At 54.8% G+C, this 18,733-nt stretch overlaps 1 protein-coding gene and 1 non-coding gene across 9 annotated transcripts in view; one reads left to right on the forward strand and one right to left on the reverse strand.

Moving 5' to 3' along the window:
- The first annotated feature begins 3,449 nt into the window (after positions 1-3,449).
- ARHGEF10L (Rho guanine nucleotide exchange factor 10 like) overlaps positions 3,450-18,733 on the forward strand; it is a 160,011-nt gene continuing 144,727 nt past the window's right edge. For 3 of the 8 annotated variants that reach the window (XM_040462667.1, XM_040462651.1, XM_040462660.1), the window contains exon 1: positions 3,452-3,599. The gene's annotated coding sequence lies outside the window, so the exon portion shown is untranslated. Of the gene's footprint in view, positions 3,600-18,733 lie in introns of all 8 variants that reach the window. The other 5 variants (XM_040462635.1, XM_040462643.1, XR_005786768.1 and 2 more) reach the window with 4 other exon arrangements.
- On the reverse strand, positions 16,195-16,279 carry TRNAQ-UUG (transfer RNA glutamine (anticodon UUG)). The gene has a single exon. It is a non-coding gene; the product is annotated as a tRNA-Gln (tRNA).

Here is an 18,733-nt window from a genome sequence, read left to right on the forward strand (position 1 = left end):
TGTGCTGTGCCCACCGCGTGTAGCCGCCATCTGTCACCATACGACGCTATCACGGTGCCGTTGACTGTGTCCCCTGTGCTGTGCCTTTATTCTTGTGACTTACTCATTCCGTGACTGGAAACCTGTAGCTCCTTCTCTCCTTCGCCCAGTTGGCCCGTTTCCCCCCCACCCCCTTCCCCCGGAAAGATGCTATTTTAATGTCAACATATCTGCCTGCTTTGTGCCTTCTGGCTTACAGGGTGGCGGGTGGAAGTGGGGGGCCTCTACGAGTCGGGCCCTGGTTAGGCCGCCGTCTTGCCCTGGTGCGGGGGGCCTGTTTGCTCTGGGGGCCAGTCAGCCAGAGGCTGCCTCAGACCCTCGGGACCCGGGGGGCCCGGTCCAGCCCCGCCTCTGCCCCGGTGCCCTCACTCGTTCTTCTCCAACTTCTGTCTCTTGATGTTACCCAGGCTCAGTTTCTTACTGACAAAATGGCTGCTAACACGCACCGTGCTTTCTTTGGTACGTTGGTGAGGAGGCCACATGAAGCTGATGACCGCAGAGCAGGGATTCTCAACCGGGGGCCGCTTGCCCCCCCCCCCCCCCCCCACCAAAGAGGGACAAGTGGCAATGTCTGGAGCCATGTTTGGTTCACCCAGCTGGGAAGGGTCGGTGCTGCTGACATTAGAGGGCACGGGCCAGGGATGCTGCCACATGGGCTGCAGGGCCCAGGACGCCCCCACCACCAGGGTGGTCTGGTCCAGGGTGTCGGTAGCACCGAGGGGAGACAGGCTGGTCCGGGGCAGCCTGGGAGAATCATTCCTTCTGCGCGTCTTTCCTGGGCATCGTTCGGCGCTGCCTGCGGGAACGGCAGGGGGTTGGTAGGGACACAAGGCGGAAAGGACCCAGTCCTACGGCAGAGGGTCTGGCGTATGGTGGACACTTCCATACCGTTTCTACATCAAAGCGTGGCTTCAGCTGGCGGAAAGCCCGGCGCGTGGCCGTGGTCATGCCCTACTTGTGGCCGAGCAGACTCCGCTGGCAAAGTGTGATGCGGCCAACAGCCTCTGTTGGCCGACAGGTGCTTCCAGAATGCTGGCGGAAACTCACCCAACGGAGTGTGGCTCAGGCAGCCGGTTATCGAGTGGATGGGGGAGAAACAGGCTACCCTGGCCTCCCAGAGTGACCGGTGGTTTGGGGAGAAAGGAGCGGAGGCGAGTTTATTGAGGTTTTTCTGAACTCATGGATTCTGCTCCGGGAGTGTTTGCCCCCTCTGCCACCTGGGCTTTGGGGGTGGGTGGGGGAAGGGGGGGGCAGGAAAGACAAGACTCTAGAGAGCAGGAGAGGAAATTCCAGAGGCCTTTATACCCTTCAGAGGATGGGGGCCAGGGGTGTGGGTGGCGGCAGGTTCAGGTGGCCAAAGAGAAACATGGAGGAAGATTCTGGCCTCTCGTGTGCTCCTTCCCTGACCTTGGGGGGCAGCTTTCTCTGGGAGCAGAGAGCCCGGGCCAGGCCTTCTGGGTGGGTGAGGCGGGAGAGACGGTGGCCCTCTGCCATCGGGCAAAGGGAACGAGACTGCAGCCTGTCCCCTGACCAGGACTGAGGGAAGGTGCTGGAAGGAAGGCAAGGGCAGCCGTAGTGGACAGCTTTTCTCCTCGCAGGGCCCCCAGAACCAGGAACCGGCCTTCCTGACTCTGGCCAGGGCCTCTTAAAGGAAGAGCTCTCCCCGTCGCTATGTCCACAGGTGGAGGGGCCACGTCTCCACCTGCCTCTTCACTCATACCTTAAGCCCCAAATAATAAAGCCAACGAAGCTCTAACGATGACAAGGGCTTCCTGCCAGCGTCAGTGGTGCTGTTCTGGTGCTTTCCATCTCATTTAATTCTCTCGCACTGCTGTGCACCTCCCAGCTGGCTCTTGGCCGCCAGCCTCCCAGGAGGGAGTCCAGTGAGTCAGGTGTATGTTGATTCTCTCCGGTGGTGCAGAACCTTCGGTCCCACCAGGGCTTGCTGAACCCTTTGCGCCCCGGGCTTGCTTGGGTAACTAGTGGAACCAGAGGCTTTGGTTTCCTTCAGCCCCGAACTCAAAATAGCCACGATTTTGTACACCCTCGGCGTGACCTCGGGCAACTTGCTTCTCTCTCAGAAACCTGTTTCCCTCTTTGCAAAATGGGGGGAAACCTTGTTGTGACGCTCAGATGAAGGGGAGAGTTTTTAGTGGATAAAACACGTGCGAGCCCAAACTCGGGATCGTCTCCATCATCATCATCATCATCATCATCATCATCAGGGGTCAGCAAACTTTCGCTATGAGACCAGACGGCAAATCTTTTAGGCTTTGTAGCCCCTACAGTCTGTCGGTATTAAATTCTATCGTCTCTTCGAAGCGGCCACGGACAGTAAGCAAATGGGTGTGGCTGTGTTTCAATAAAACTTTATTTACAAACACAGGGGATGGGCCCGATTTGGCCTGAGGGCTATGGTTTGCTGAGGCCCTGATCTAAGGCCTGAGGCTTGACTCCCATTGCCTGGTAGCAAAAAGCGGAACAGGGCCTGGGCCAGGTTTGATGTGAAATGCAAGTGTCCATGTGCAAACAACCATCTGAGTGTTTTGAGGGCAGGGGAGGATCTACCTTTGAGACCCCATCCTGGGTTCTCAGGGGCACATGGTGAGGGCAGAGCGAGTATTTGTGGGTAAATGACTTTCTGGCGACCATTTCGGCTCAGGTCATGATCTCATGGCCGTGAGATCGAGCCCCACGTCGGGATCCTCGGTGGGCATGGAGACTGCCTGGGATTCTCTCTCTCTGTCTGCCCCTCCTTCATTCTGGAGCTTGCACTCTCTCTCTGTCGTTCTCCAAAAAAAAAAGAAAAAAGGTGTCCTTGTAATCAGAGCCATCATTATTGTCTATCCCCCGGGAGCTGGACTCCAGAGCCCTTTCCCTATGGTCTCATTTAATCTTCATGAGAACCCTGTCATATCAGGACGATTGTTGTTATCCTGGTGGGACGAGGGAGAAACCGAGGCTCTGGGAGATGAGGTCACGCAGCCGGAAAGGGCAGGGATTCAAACTTGAAATTCCAACTTCAAAGCTTGTGCTTTTCCACCTCCTCTGGTTAAAAGACTCCCGGTCTGTGGATGAACCTCGAGCCCTCCCTTGTGCCCATGTCCTGTGCTTCTTTCTGGGCCAGGGGGCAGCTGTCAGTGGTTAAACCTTCTGCCTTCACCCCCCCCTTAGAGGCCCCCACCCTTGTTCACGCTGCTCCTCCCTTTCCCTACCCCGGCTACTTCCTGGTCCTCCCAGGCCGACTGATGACAGATTGCCTGGCCCGGCCCGGCCCGGCCCTGCCCATGGGCCTGACCCAGTCTAGCCCTTCCTTGTCGGCTGCTAGGGGCCGCCTCCTGCGCTCCTGCCTGCCCGCCTGGCAGGTCTGGTAGGTGAATGACTCACATTCCTGGTCCTCTGCACACGAAGCGTGGGGAGCCAGTGCGCCTGACCCCTGGGCTCCTGCCTGCCCCGCCAGCGGCTGTGACGGACAGGACCCTTCCCCGCCGGTGGCGCCTGACCCTGTGCCACCCGCACCCGTTTCCCCGAGGGCCAGAACTGGACTGCACGGAATCCAGGTCAGCTTTGGGGCTTGTAAACATCTCTGTCCCTCGCCGAGTTGGAGGAGGGTCCTTTGGAGGTCACGGGGCGTGTGTGGGCTTTCTGCCGTTGTTGACACCCTGGGCACCGGGCCCAGGGACACCCTGCTCCCTCCCAGTCGGTGATGGGGCTTGGGGACGCCTTGTGCCAGGCTCTACAAGGAGGACTCGGCTGGGAGCCTCGGGGGACGTGGCCCTGACCCTGGTGGCCACCTGTGGGGGCAGGTCAGGGCAACGTGGGGGCGAGGAATGCAGAGGGGGCCTGGCAGAGGCGTGGGTGCCTCGGGAACTTTCCCTGATTCCCTTCTCGGGGTCACAGAGTTTGATGGTTGGAGCCTGATATGGCCCTTACGGGACACCTAGGTCACCGGCATCATTTCAGAGCTGAAACGGAGGCTCGGGAGGACAGGGAGTAGTATCTCAAGGTCACGCGGTGACTTAGCGGCAGAGCCGGGCCTGGAAGCCGGATCCGGCTGCCGCCTCCCTGCGGTCACCCTGGGTCCTGGCTGTGAGTCCCCGACAGGTGGCTGTTTAGCCACAGCTTGAATCTCTCCGGTGGCGGTGAGCTCGCTGCTTTTGGAGGCCGCCTCTTGCGTCTGCGTGGCCGGTGGCCGGCGGTGAGGACACAGGGCCTGCGGGGCGCTTACTTCGTGCCCGGCACCTTGCTCACGAAGCGAGCCCCGCGCGTTCGCTCTTTCAGTCCTCCCAACACCCCTGTGAGGCCAGTGGTGTTGTCACTGTTCTCGTTCACAGCCGAGGAAACGGACCCAGAGAGGTTGAGTGACTTACTTAAGGTTTCGCAGCTTGGGAAAGGGGAGCTGAGACGGGAGGCCAGACAGGTCTGGTTCTGGGGCCTGACGGAGCCCCCCGCCCCCTCCCTTTCTGCTGCCTCGAGTCCATGAGGCGTAGCAGGGTGGGGGGCTGGCGGGGCACGGCCAGGCTGGGCTTGTTAGGGGCGTTTAGATGGATCGCGCGTTTCTCTGGCCTCCCCGCGTCCGAGGAAAACAAGTGTTACTGATGAAGCTTTTCTCCCTCCCCCGCTTGGGCTTCGTGGCAGCTCACGCTCTGTCTCACGTGGTGCTCGAGCTGCAGAGTCCAGCACAAATGGTAATGACCTTCCAGAGTGGCCTCCACGATGCTACACCTGCCTTGGTCTGTCCACGAAGGGTCCTTTGCTGGTTAACAAGGGCAGCGCCTCACCCTAAGGTGCTCGACCGTTTACAAAGCTGGGCCACGTCTGTTGTCCCCGATGGGTCTCACGCCAGCCTGGGGTGCTGGGCAGGGCAGGAATGAAGATCCCTGTAATTGAGGGACAGAGGCTCAGAGAGGTGAGGTGACCTGCCTGAGGTCACACAGCTAAGAGATAGCAGAGCATTAGGTTCTCTGTCCTGGCTCCTGACAGCATGTGCTGCCATTAAGCGGGCCTCTCCTCTCAGTTTTTCCTCTGGAGGATCCAGAAGTTTCTAAAGGCGAGGCTGCCTCCCCGGCTTTTGGCCAACGAATCCGGGTCTCCTGAGGCTTGGCTGGGGACCGGCCACCAACTCTCCTCTGTCCCTTTGAGGGCTGAGCTCCTCTGGGAGCAATGGCCGCAGACTTTCCCGCTGGGCGTCCTCCGTTAGCCGGACTTTGGGGTCTTCGGGGGGGGGGGGTGACTGGTCCGGCCCCTTCACATCCCTACCACCTAGAAGGCGAGAAGGATCCCTGATATGTTCATCCAGGGCTTCCTCTCAAAAACAGTCTCATGGGTGAGAAGTTCCCAGGCTGATTCGTTCTGTCCCCTCCTCCTTCTCTTCCTAGTGATCAACAACAACAACAACAACAATAATAATAACAGCGAGGTTGACTACTGGCATTGCCACCATGACTACTGTGCCATTTATCGGGCACTCACCCCGTGCTCAGCTCTAGGTCAGGTGTCCTGACGCCATAGCTCATCTAACCCTCCTGCCAGTCCAGATGTCACAGATGAGAAAGCTGAGGCACCGAGGGGTGAAGTCATTGGCCCAGAGTCACACGGCTGGCCTGTGGCACTGACACCATCACTCAGAAAGTCGAAAGCTCGCATCACCCAAAGTCACCATCCAAAGTCATGTGCTGAGTTCCTGGTGCAGCCAAGAGCGGCGACTGGCTTGGTTGCTTCCGGCTTTTAAGCTCCTCCCTCTCTGCGCCGCTGGGCCGGGCTGGGCGGCCCTGGGACTTGAGAACCATGGGTTCTGGTTGCTCTGCTTCTAAAATACTATGGGACTCCAGGGGCGCCTGGGTGGCGCAGTCGGTTAAGCGTCCGGCTTCAGCCAGGTCACGATCTCGCGGTCCGTGAGTTCGAGCCCCGCGTCAGGCTCTGGGCTGATGGCTCAGAGCCTGGAGCCTGTTTCCGATTCTGTGTCTCCCTCTCTCTGCCCCTCCCCTGTTCATGCTCTGTCTCTCTCTGTCCCAAAAATAAATAAACGTTGAAAAAAAAAATTAAAAAAAAAAAATAAAATACTATGGGACTCTGGACATGCCCCTCACCCTCTTGGGGCCTGGGTCACCCCATCTGGGTGGAGGGGCTGATAATTTCTTCCCTGTGATCTAACCAGGGGCTGTGGATTACAGTCACGGCTGGGGATGCCTGTAAAACCTTGACACGGTGTGCAGGGAGGGAACCGGTGAGAAGAGAATAATTACCCAAGCAGCGTCTCCGGTCCCCTCTGTGCCCGGGACAGCCTTGACGTTTAATCCCCACAATTACTGGGGATGAAGGAATTGGTGCCGAGCTCCACAGCCAGAGAAAGCTGGGGCTCAGCAGAGGAGCAACTCGCAACTCGCTCAAGGTCACAGGGCTAGGAGGTGGGGAGGCGGGGATTCGAACCCAGCCCGTGTGTGTGTGTGTGTGTGTGTGTGTGTGTGTGCGCAGAAGTGAGCGCCCCCCCCTCCCCACCAGCCCTCATGGGAGACAGCTCCCTGGGGATGGGGGCGGGGGGCTCAGGGTTTCTAGCCCCAGGGCAGCAAGAGAGTTCCCGGTGGGGATACTCATGGGAGCAGGTCCCCAGGAGCTTAGCAGGTGGGTCCGAGGTAGGTGAGATGGTGCTGCTATGAAGTGAATTCCTAGCTTCCCTGTCCAAGCCTCCTCCCACTTTGCCTTCCAGCAGAATGAGAGCGAGCCTCCTCCCCCATCATTGTTTGTCTCAAGGACAGAGGCACCTCTTGTTCCAAGGGGACCAGGAAAATAGGGAGCTCTCCTGGGTGTTGGGACCTGTTCTGTAGGTAACCTTGACCCCTGACCCCGCCTGCTGGACCAGCCAGACCCAGCTCAGCCACTGCACAGAGACTTCTGATGCCCCAGCAGAGGGAGGGGAGGCAACAGGGCTGGGGAGCAGCCCTCCCCCCTTCCTCCTTCCCCATCGTACCCTATCGCCTGGTTCTTCGGAGCATTGTAGTGATTAAATCTGATGACCATTCATTCTATCTGATATAAAGGCCTCCAATGTCACGGTTCCAGACAGGCAGAGGGTGAGGAGGGGACCTTGGGCCGGAGCCAGGAGGCTGCCTCTGCTCTCGTTCCATTCTTCATGCCCTGTGTGACCTTAAGCAAAGCCCTTGTCCTCTGAGGGCCTCAGTTATCCCCTCTGTGGATGGAGGGGGTTGGCTCGGATCATTCCTAAGGGCCCTTTCAAGCTCTGAAAGTCTCCGAAATGCTCAAAGGGAAAGCCCCAAGGTGCCCTCTGGGCTCTTCGCCAGCCATCCCTCCTCCCACATGACCACCAGGCCCCGGGAGCACAGGAATGCGGGGAGGCTTGAGTTTGCTTCTGATGCATGGCGGACTGGCAAGGCCTGGAGTGACCACCACAAAAACCTGTTCCTGTTCAGTCTGGCCAAGTCTGGAATATATCCAGGATGCCCACGTTTGCCCAGCTGCAGGGAGAGCCCTCCACCTTGTTGTTGGGGGGAAGAAGTACGGACTTCAGGGTCTCACTGAGCTCAAAGCTCAGCTCTGTCCCTTCTCGTGTGTGAACTTGTAGGTTCCGTATCTGAAATGGCAGACGATAATACTGAACTTGCTGAAGTGCTGTGCAGGTCATGTGTTATCCCAGGCAGAGTGCTTGACCTGGTGCATAGTAAGTGCTCAGTAAAAAGAAGGGCATGTCCCTGGCCCCAGTGCCATCCCAACCTCCCATTCCCAGCAAACAAATAAGGCTCCAGGATGGCAGGACACCTCGTTGTGCTGCCCAGAACCTTAACGCAGATGAGCAGATGTGTCCAAGTGTGCTAGGGATGATACCATGCTTTAGTGCCTTTTCCTCTTTCTCACAATTTCTCTGGAAATTACAAAACTGGGCCACATGCCTCCGTGGCTGCTCTCTTGAGACTTCTGGGTTCTTCATCCCCGAGTCTTGCTTAGCTCACAGGAAATGGGAAACCCTACGCTCTGGCCAAAGAGTAGCGGGGAGGAGAGGAGCCTGCTTCCCACAGATCTTTCCCTAGAATCCAGCTGGCTGGCTCTAGCCACTGATCAGAATTCACAAAGTATGGGATTTGGTGGATCAGCATGAGATCTCTCAAATTAACTGCAGGGTAAGACCCCTAAAGCTCAAGGCTCCTGGCAGGCGCTCCAGAGCTCTGAGACCGCACCCAGGGAATAGGTTGTGGTCGACTCTGACCAGACACCAGGCTCAGGCACAGCTGTGTCCCTAGGCCCAGTCCTGGAGCCACTGGTCAGGGAGTTTACCACACTGGGTATATTTTGTGGTTGGCCCCAATTCAGAGACCTGTGGTTTGGGATAGAGCACATGAAATTCCCTGCAGAGTGGTGATTTCTGGGAAGGGAGAACAGACTTGATCAGCCTACATGCTGTTGCTTTTATTAAGTTACCTCAAAGCTCATCAGCCACATGGTACTTCTTTATTCCCTCCCCTAAAAATCAGGATACCGTTCCCTGCTTTCCCTGGAATCCTGACCAGGGGAGTTTGCACTTAGCAGAGAATCTGCATCCAGCTTCCTTCTGCTTCGCCGAGTGGGAGAAGTATTGTCCTCTAGTCCCCTTTCGCTTGGTTTTCAATTGTATTCATCCATCCATCCATCATTCATCTGTCCATGTGTCTATCCATCCATCCATCTATCCATCCATCATCCAGTGATCCATCCATCCATCCATCCATCCATCCATCTATCCATCCATCATCCAATGATCTATCCATCCATCCATCCATCCTTCATCTATCCATGTCTCTATCCATTTATTCATGTGTCCATCCATCCATCCATCATCCAGTGATCCATCCATCCATCCATCCTTCACCTATCCATGTGTCTGTCCATTTATTCGTGTGTCCATCCATCCATCCATCATCCAATGATCCATCCATCCATCTCTCCATCATCCATCCATCCACCATCCAACAATCCATCCATCCATTTGTCTGTCCATCCAGTCTTCCACCCATATATCTATCCATCTACCTATACACTGTTTATTGAGTGTCCACTATGTGCCAGGCACTGTATCCTGGAGGTAACAGCTCTGTGCAAAACAGACATGAGCCTGCCCTCAGGCAGATTAGAGGACAGCAGGAGCAACAGAAAATTTAGTAAGAAAAACAATACTTTGTGCTCCAGACTTATCGCCTCTGTTTATCGGTTTTCTTATGTGTTGCATGGGATGATGGCAGTACCTATTACACGGGATTATGGTGAAGATTTGATGAGACAGTACAGGCAAAGTGTTGGCCCCGTCCCTGGCATGTAGTAAGTGTTCAATGAATTTGAGCTATGATGAGAATGAGGACCATGATCATGATGAAGATGATGATGAAGTTTACGGTCATCGAAATCAGCGCCTGGCACTAACCAAGCAACCATACGTGTCCCTGAGCTGTAGTGGACAGACAGCCTTTCTCAACAGCAGCAGAAGGTAATAGGGGAATGGTGAGGGCAGGCCCCGTGCCAGCTTCTCAGGATGGGGCATGTGTGCTGGATGTGCCATCTGGAGGCAGGGTCTGAGGGCTTCTTGGGGGAGCCGGAGCCAACATAGCTGCCTGGCTGGTTTAGCCAGTTAGGATTTGGTTGTGAATCTTCTCAGGGTAGAATAAGCCATGACACCAGGAGCTGCAGACTGCCTTCGCAGGGGCTGGGGTAGGCTGTCTGGAAGCTGCCAGAAGTGAAGGAAGGCAGCGGAGGTGGGGACGAGCCTCTGTGCTGGGGGCTTGGGGGAGACGGCTGGAGCTGGAGCTCTGGGGGAGCAGCCCAAAGTGGCTAGGGGGTCCCTGGTCCCTGGGGCTGATCGGGGCGGGGGCATGTCCGTGTCCCTTGCCACCGTGCCTCCAGCTCCTAGAACAGTGCCAGGCACATCTCAGACACTTCTCCGGGGAGTATCTGGGAGTGTTTGTTGAACGGGTGCTGGGATGGTCTGATGTAACTATCAGGCTGGCTCACCTGGGAGAAACAGTGGTTCTGGAACCAGAGGGAGAAGCGTTCATAGCCTGACCCCACCACCTACCAGCTCTGGGGGACCGTGGATAAGACACTTGCCCTTTCTGAGCCTCGGTTTCCTCATCTGCAAAATAGGAATTGCGGTCGATACTGAGGGCTGTTGTGTAGATGGGAGATGGTGAAGTAAAAAGCGACTCTGCTGTCATCATCCATGTTTCTGGGGTGACACCCAGCGTTTCGAGCCAGGACTGGGGGATTGGGCTGGTGCGGACAGAGTATCTGCTGAACCCCCACATTTGAAGTTTGGGGGAGGGGGTGACGGGATGGAGTCAGATAGACCTGGAATCTATTGCTTACTTGCTGTGTGACCTTAGGCAAGCTACTCCCTCCCTGCGCCTCCTCTGTTCCACCTATCCAAAAGGGGATCTTGAAAGCAGCTGTTCTGTAGAGTTCTTGCGAGAGTAAATGGGATTGTGCATGAAGAGCTTGGGGCCTGGCATGTTATACATGTTCAGGAAAGGGGAGCTATCCTCACCAAGGGAAGGGGCCCTGGTCCCCCCTTCTGAGACGCCGGGGCTTCCCTTGGAAGTGACCCACTGCACTGTGTCTCTGCTGACGCGTGGGTGGGTCTCAGAAGGTGCTTGTTTCCAGGAGAAAACCCAGGGAAACCATTTGGCTTAACCTCTTAAGTTCCATGGGGGCGGGGCTTGAGTGATGGTAACTGGGGGCTATTCAGTAGGGGGAAGGAACACGGACTTCAGATTTAAATCCCAGTAGATGTTAATGAACGCTGGGGCTGGTCCAAAAATCCAGTCTATAAAACTCCTGCCTGCAGCTTCTGGTGCGTTGCTAATGGGAGTTTATGTGAAGGACACAGTGGGATAAGGGCCCATTGTTCTGAGCGGGGACGGTTTTACGACTCTTAGAAAGCGTCTTTCATCTGGGAGACCAGGGAACTGATGGGACCTCCCAGCCCTGGGCGGGGGAACTGGAGGACGCTGGAGGTTTCTGGGGCTGGTGCCAGGCGGCGGCCACGGCCAGGCCCTCTCCCTACAGCCAGGGTAGCTGGCGGGGGCTGCACAGCAGGGCCTCCCTTTCCCCAGGCCCGGGACCTTCCCTCCTGGAGATCCTCTGTCCAGCCCGGCCAGGTCTGCTTGGCAAAAGGCTGGAGGCTCGCTGTGTCCCCCGGGGTTCCCTCCCTGCTCCCCCTTCCTCGGCAGCCAGTGCTGTATCTTTTTCATCTTTATGGATGAAGATCCTTCCAGAACAGGCCTTGGGCCCTGCGTTCACTGTCAGCTGACTAGCAACTTCAGGCCTGGAGGCCTTGCCTGGCACTCGAGCCTTGGGTAAGGGCAGTAACCTGATGCCAGGAAGCTGAGACCTTGTCTCCTTGTCCTTTCTGGCTCCTTGGCCAGGCCCCAGACGGAGAAATCCAACCTCCCCTTGGCTCGGCAGACAGGCCCAAGCTTTCTGTCTGTTTATCCCGGGTAGGGGCTGCAGGAGTGGGTGAGGCTGGCGTCCTACCGTAGGCAGGGCCCGTGGGGAGGTGACCTGGGTGCGGTCACACCTGCTGTGGATGCCCCTGGCCGTTCAGCCCAGACTGTGTCTCCCCCTCCCCGCTCACCTTTTCTACTTTGGGAGGTACAAGAAGGTCAGAGCAGCATGTCGGGGATCCCTTGCGCCCTAACTGGCCCCAGAATCCCTTCACCCTGCGGCGAGACAGCAGCCATGGGCAGCGGGCGCTGCCTGGTTAGCAATCCCTCCGAGGCTTCTGGGCTTTCAAGGAATAAAAAAATCTGTTTGGGCACGTGCACGTGAGGGGGATCTGGAGGAACCCAACAGGCCGCTCCGACGGACATTCCAGGCTAGCACAGAACGTCTTCGTGCCTCAGTTTCCTCCTCCCGAAAACGGGAGGGAAAGTACCTGCTTTGTAAGGTTGCTGGAAGGATCGGTTGGAACGTGGCCGGGTATGTGGCGGCGTGAAGGCTGGCTTGGCGACCACGGTCACTTGACTGGGTCTCTCACCTCCCCGGGTCCAAATTCCTGGGAGAAACGAGCTGATTGGCCAGCTTGCCGTCAGATGTTCACCCTCTCCCCCAATCAGAGCGGGCTGCCCCGCCCACGGGCGGGAGGGTGTAGGGAGGCACATCCTGGCATGTCAACCCCAGCCTGTTCAGAGGCTCTATCAGATGGGGAAAGTACTGCCCACAGTGGCTTGGTGCTTTTTTTTCTGCCAACCCCCAGGGGGCGTTCCCAGGGGTGCTTCCAAGTGATCAGGACAAGCTTTCAGAACTGCGGCTGCCTGCCGACGCTTGGAGCCTGTCTGGCTCACGAGTGACTTGGCCCATTTGCAATTTGAAATCGTTGTCAGTTTTAAAAATCGGGGGATTTCATAGAGAACTCTGGACCTCTGGCTTCTCTTGGGAGAAAAGAAAGAAAGCGCTGGGGATACCGAGCGTAGACACATAGCATCTGCTCCATCAGGGGGGCCGTGTGCTTTCCAGGCCCTGAGGGACCCCCCCCCCGACCTTTCCCCGTGGTGTCCCTACTCTTGAAACTTGGTCATCGTTGTCCGGGCGTGTCCAGCCTGCTTCTTCCACTGTCACCCCCTACCTCGCCACCTCACTCTACAGCCTGGAAATGGGAATTGCGCGAAGAAGAAGAAGAAGAATTGGCTAGCTCTTCAACATTTTGGAATATGTGTATGAACCCAGTTTTGTGCCAAATATCCACAACTATGATCTCATTTATTTCTCTAAACAACCGTGAGGTAGGAATCATCACTTCCACCCCTACGACACAGACGGTGAAGAATTACTACACAGACAGCTCGAAGAATTACATGATGTGCTAGAGATTAGCACAGGCCATCTGACTTTAGACACAACTTTATTTTTTTAATTAAAAAAAATTTTTTTTTAGAGAGAGAGAGGGGCAGAGGCAGAGAGAGAGAGAGAGAGAGAGAGAGAGAGAGAGAATCCCAAGCAGGCTCCACGCTCCGTGCAGAGCCTGACACGGGTCTCAATTCCATGATCTTGGCATGGTGACCCGAGCTGAAATCAAGAGTCAGATGCTCAACCGACGGAGCCACCCAGGCGCCCCTAGAAACGTCTTTAAACTGACGGCAAAGCTGCGAGTCCACAGCATTTCCCTCTGCGGCATTTCGAGAGGAAACTGTTGACTTGATCCTTTTCTCTGGATGTTTGGTATGTGTTTGCGAGAAACACGGACCCGTTCCTTCGAAATCATAGTACAACCATCAAAAGCCGGAGACGCATGTGATGCATTCCCACCATCTCAGCCGCCGCCCCTCTGGAGTCTTACCAGATGTCCCAGCCGTGGCCTTTGTATGGAAAGGATCAAGTGAGGATCACACGTGGCATTTAGTTGTCCAGTCTCTGGTTTCCTTCGATCTGAAAAAGTTCCCCGGTCTCTCTTTGACTTTTGTGACCTTGGCGTTTTGGAAGACTCTCAGTTCAGGTTTGTGTGATGTTTGCTCAGGATCATGGGAGCTGTGCATCTTTGGCGGGAACATGGTGAGGTATGGCCGGGACCTTCTCTGAGCATCCCATCGGGACCCTTGGGGTGTCCAAATGTCCCCCTGCTGGTCACGTCCCCGGTTTGACCACTGGGGTGGAGAGCTGTCTGTGAAGTTGCTTTCTTCCCCTTTCTGGTTAAGAAGTATTTTGTGGGGCGGTGCTTTGAGACTGTGTAAACAGTCATTTCCTGGCCTTCAATGTACTCATTTGCTTATTTACTTAGCAGAATGGACTCTTGGTTTCTTATTGTATTCAATGGGATATAAATCCAATCATGATTTATTCTGATGTCAGATTGCCCTCAGTTTGATTAGTGGGAGCCTCTGTGAGCTGGTTTCTATGTCCTTCTGCTATGACACAGAGCAATTTTATCACTTCTTGAGCAGTTTATCAGTTTGTGGCCCAGCACTATATTATAGCCTCAAATTGTCCTTCCTCTGGAATCAGCCGTTTCTCCAGGGACCTCTGGATCCCTTGAGTAGAGAAGGGTATTGGGGAACCACGATCCGGCTGCTAAGTGTGCTCACTGCTATTGGGTGTCCCTGTTCCCAGGTCCTCGCGATGGACAGAGCTAGGAGCTCACACCATTGCTTCCGATTCCAGCCCAATACCCCGGGAGATTGTTCTACTTTTCTCCCTTTCCGTATCTGTAATTCGCTTCTCCAACAGGGAGAGTCCCAAGAGTTCAAGCTGTTGACCACTGCTATACTAGGTTGCCTCTCACTAATAACAGTTAGAATATTTATAATAATACAGCCTCAAGTAGCATATTGATCTAATTTTTTTCAGTGGGAAGTGGAGAAATCTCTGTTAGGCTACATTAACTTGATCCTCTGACCTTCTGTGAAGAGAGAAGACGGCAATAGGATTATTGTTCCCACCTGAAAGGCAGTGAGAGAGTAAAAGAGGTTGAGGGCTGTTTGCAGGGTGCTACAGAGATCGTGGGGTAGCAGAGCCCTGTGTCGTGTCCTTGTCCCACTGGACATGAGTGTCCACCCCCCCCCCCCTTCAGGCCCATAAAGTGATAGCTCAGAGAAGTCAAATTTCCTTCTTCACCTGAGCTCCCAGGACCCCCTCTGCCTGTGGCTGTGCCCTTGAGCTCAGCTTGCTTCCCCACAAATGCAGGTCTTGGGTCGGGGGGGGGGGGTACATCTGGAAGTCTTGAAGCAGGGGTGGTTGCTCAGAGTATCCCAGCCCCCCTCAAAATGCCTGTCCTACGAAACAGAGACAGGAGTGTTATGGGAAGAGAGTGTTATATCGTCTTCTTTCGTAATCAAAATGCGATCCAGCCTCTCTTAGGTAATAAATAGCCTGGTCACGGTTGGTTTAATGGTATAGTAAATTTCAGGGCCTGACTGCTTCCTGCTTGCTCTCCGTTCACACGGCCCGTGTGAGCGTGGTATCTGGGCCACAGGGTCCACTTTCCCAGCCACCCACTTCCTTTTTGACCCACTATGTGGTTCGGCCAGCGGAAGGGAGACTGGGCTGGAAGGCAGAGGCAGGAGCCTTGGGTTCCCATCCTGACTTTGCCACCAGCTTGCTAGGCAACATGGGCAAGTCACTTCGCCTCACTGGCCAGTGGGAAAATGCCACCCCTGTCCTCCCTGCCTCCCTCTTCTCCAGGTCAGCGGTGGAGACCAGGGAGAACAGAACCCTTTTCCCATCCAGATGTACCCCTGATGGTTATGCATCCACAGTAAACGCTGCACTCACCAGCGTGTTCAGTGGGTGGAAAATTCTGGTTAATTGAATGTTCTGGGACATGGAAACATCCCCAGAAATCCTTTGTGTTCCTTTTGTGGTCATTGAAAACCATTCATTCCTCTATTTAGCAAATATTTGTCTCGTGCCTGTGCTCTACCGGGCTCTGTCCCAGGTGGCGGGGAGGCGCTATGAATGAGACAGCGGAGGCCCAGCCCGCAAGGGCTCACAGCCCGGGAGGAGACGTGAGCAAACGCAGGGGGCCCTTGAACACCGCAGGGGCTAGGGGCACCAACCCCTTACGCAGTACAGCTTTTGACTCCCCCAAAATGTAATTGCTGATAGTCTACTGTTGACCACGAAGAAGCCTTTACCAATAACATAAACAGTCAATTAATGTCTTCTGTATATCATACATATTATATAATGTATTCTTATAATAGCATAAGCTCGAGAAAAGACGATATTATTAAGAAAATCATAAGGAAGTGGGGCGCCTGGGTGGCGCAGTCGGTTAAGCGTCCGACTTTAGCCAGGTCACGATCTCGTGGTCCGGGAGTTCGAGCCCCGCGTCGGGCTCTGGGCTGATGGCTCAGAGCCTGGAGCCTGTTTCCGATTCTGTGTCTCCCTCTCTCTCTGCCCCTCCCCCGTTCATGCTCTGTCTCTCTCTGTCCCAAAAATAAATAAAAACGTTGAAAAAAAAAAAAAAGAAAATCATAAGGAAGAGAAAATACATTTTTATTGAAAACAATCCACGTAGAAACCTGCCCAATTCAAACCTGTTTTTTTTTTTAATTTTTTAATGTTTATTTATTTTTGAGAGAAAGGGAGAGAGAGAGACAGAGTGCAGACAGGGGGGGAGGGGCAGAGAGAAAGACACACACACAGAATTCAAAGCAGGCTCCAGGCTCCGAGCTGTCAGCACAGAGCCCGACGCGGGGCTCGAACCCACGAACCTCGAGGTCATGACCTGAGCCAAAGTCGGACGCTCAACCGACTGAGCCACCCGGGCGCCCCTAAACCTGTGTTTTTTAAGGGTCAATGTACACCACACAACTCGGTAGGATGGATGGCCTGAGGGGACCATAGGACACTGTGGGAGGCCCGGAGTCCAGTGTGGGGGCCCTGGAGAAGGGATCCTTGACCTTGAGAAGGTGTTCTCTGTTGAGAGCCTCAGGAGGCATTAGCCAACGTGCCTGGGCACGAGGATGGAGTGGTAATGGCGTTCCAGGCAGAAGGAGCAGTAATGAATGGGCAAAGGCCAATAAAGCGCCTTTGACATTGAATTGTGCTGTGGAGCTTAGAATGTGACCCCGGGGAGGCAAGAGACGAGGAGTGTGTGTGTGTCGGGATGCAAGATGTTGGAGAGAGCAAGAATGTAGGAGGATGTGTGGTCCCTGGGGGGGGGGGGGGGGGGGAGAGGAGGGCCCGGCATTACCAGATCTTCAGGTTTGCTGAGAAGCCAACAGTCTGTTTTTTTACTGCAAAATCTCCCGAGTGTTAAGTGTTGGTGACCTGTGAGCCACCACTGGGGGCCAAACGCAGTGGTTCTGTAGACTCCACTGGTTCTATGAGCTGGTGGCTTGTCACCTGGGACCCAGAGGGTCTATGTGATGAACGTTTGAGGGTGTCCACTCAGAATCTGTTATGATCGTCTGATGTTGAGTGCGCCCCTACCCTGTGCTAGGCTCTGGGGGTCTGATAAGGGCCCTGGGGTATGGCCCCTGCCCTCAAGCCTGGATCACAGCGTCCATCAAGCTGAAGACAGTGCTAATTAGTATACATGTCCAGAGCTAACAAAACTAACAAAGGCACTAACAAGAGCAACCAGCCAAAGCCCAAAGTGCCGTAGAGCTCAGAGGAGGGGTGGTCAGGGAACAGGCGCCACGTGGGGAGGTTTCCCAGGGATTCTGGGCCTTCTGATGGTTCTGGGAGGGAAGGTAAACCTTAGTGCAGCCAAAGACAGGGCAGGCATTCCAGACTGGAGGACTCAGGGGGGCTGAGGCCCAGGAAGGAAATAAAATAGCCAAGGAGCGAGGTTGGAGCGGATCTGAAAAGCTATGAATGCAGGTCCAGGAACTTGTACTTGCCTCTGCATATGCCAGCAGGACCCAAGCATCTACATTCTGGCCCAAGGCTTAATGTTATGTCACTCACCGGACATCTGAAGACGTTCTAGCTGCTTTGCTGGTGCAGGGAAGGAAACATTCTTCTGCTGTGTTTCCTCCTGGACTAAGAATTAAATTTACATGAGACAGATTAACAGGAGGAAAAAACCCAAAGTTTAAAAAAAAATTTTTTTTAAGTGATCTTTTTGCTCAACACAGGGCTCGAACGTCTGGCCCCGACATCAAGAGTCACCAGCCAGGTGCCCCAAACCTTAAGTTTTCTTACGTGCACACAGAGGCTCAATAATGAAATTGAGACCTAAAAAATGTCTAATGCAGGCACTTTTTACACTTCTCAGGTGAAGAGACAAACGAAACAAAAACAAACAAAGACCGTGAGGAATTGGCAGGACAGAGAAAAGTTAATTTGGTGGTGGGGCGCCTGGGTGGCACAGTGGGTTAAGCGTCCGACTTTGGCTGAGGTCACGCTCTCACGGTTCATGAGTTCGAGCCCCGCATCGGGCTCTGGGCTGACAGCTCGGAGCCTGGCGCCTGTTTCAGATTCTGTGTCTCCCTCTCTCTCTGCCCCTCCCCTGCTCATGCTCTCTCTCTCTCTCTCAAAAATAAATACATGTTAAAAAAAATAAAAAAAAAGACCAATGTGCCTAAGTGGGACTCTATGAACGACTCTTAGGACAGGCTCTATGGAGCGTACGTCCTTGTGTGGAGACAGACAATAAACAAGCAAGCAAATCAATGAATAAGATGATTTCAGAGAGCGGGGCCTGAGTGTGGTTTGTCTCACGGCACTGTAGAGGCCTGTCTATTTGTGTCTCCTCCTAGCCTGCGAGAGCCAAGGGGGCAGGGCTGGGGTCTCTCTGGCTCCTCGTTTCATTCCCAGCCCCTAAGGCTGGTGCCTGGCAGAGAGGGAGTAGTTCAGAAAAACATTTTCTCTGGCTGTGTTGCATGAACCAACACAGGCTGACAAAGATGCCCGTATACATACACCTGTGCCCTTTGGAGGCTGCAGAACTCATTATTATCAACCCAGGAGTAATTGCTGATAAGCCGCAGTGTGAGTTGCGTTGCAAATAGAGAGGTTGCAGGGCACTGTTTAATGACAACAGGGATAATCTTAATTAATGACCTGATAACTATAATTAATTGCATCACATCCGGAGGCCCTCTCTGGGATTCTGGGAGGGAGCAACTAGTGTTTGGCAGCTTGGGGGGCTGGAAGGGAGGGGAGGCCACTTCCTTGCTCGGCGAGCTTTGGCGGGTTGCGGGTCTGAGCCTCAGTGGTCTCGTCGGGAAGGTGGGGCTCCAGGGCTGGCGGCTAGGAGCCAGTTGGGGGGGGG

This window comes from Herpailurus yagouaroundi, unplaced genomic scaffold (genome assembly GCF_014898765.1).
Source record: "Herpailurus yagouaroundi ecotype Mexico unplaced genomic scaffold, PumYag 77, whole genome shotgun sequence".
Taxonomy (NCBI): domain Eukaryota; kingdom Metazoa; phylum Chordata; class Mammalia; order Carnivora; family Felidae; genus Herpailurus; species Herpailurus yagouaroundi.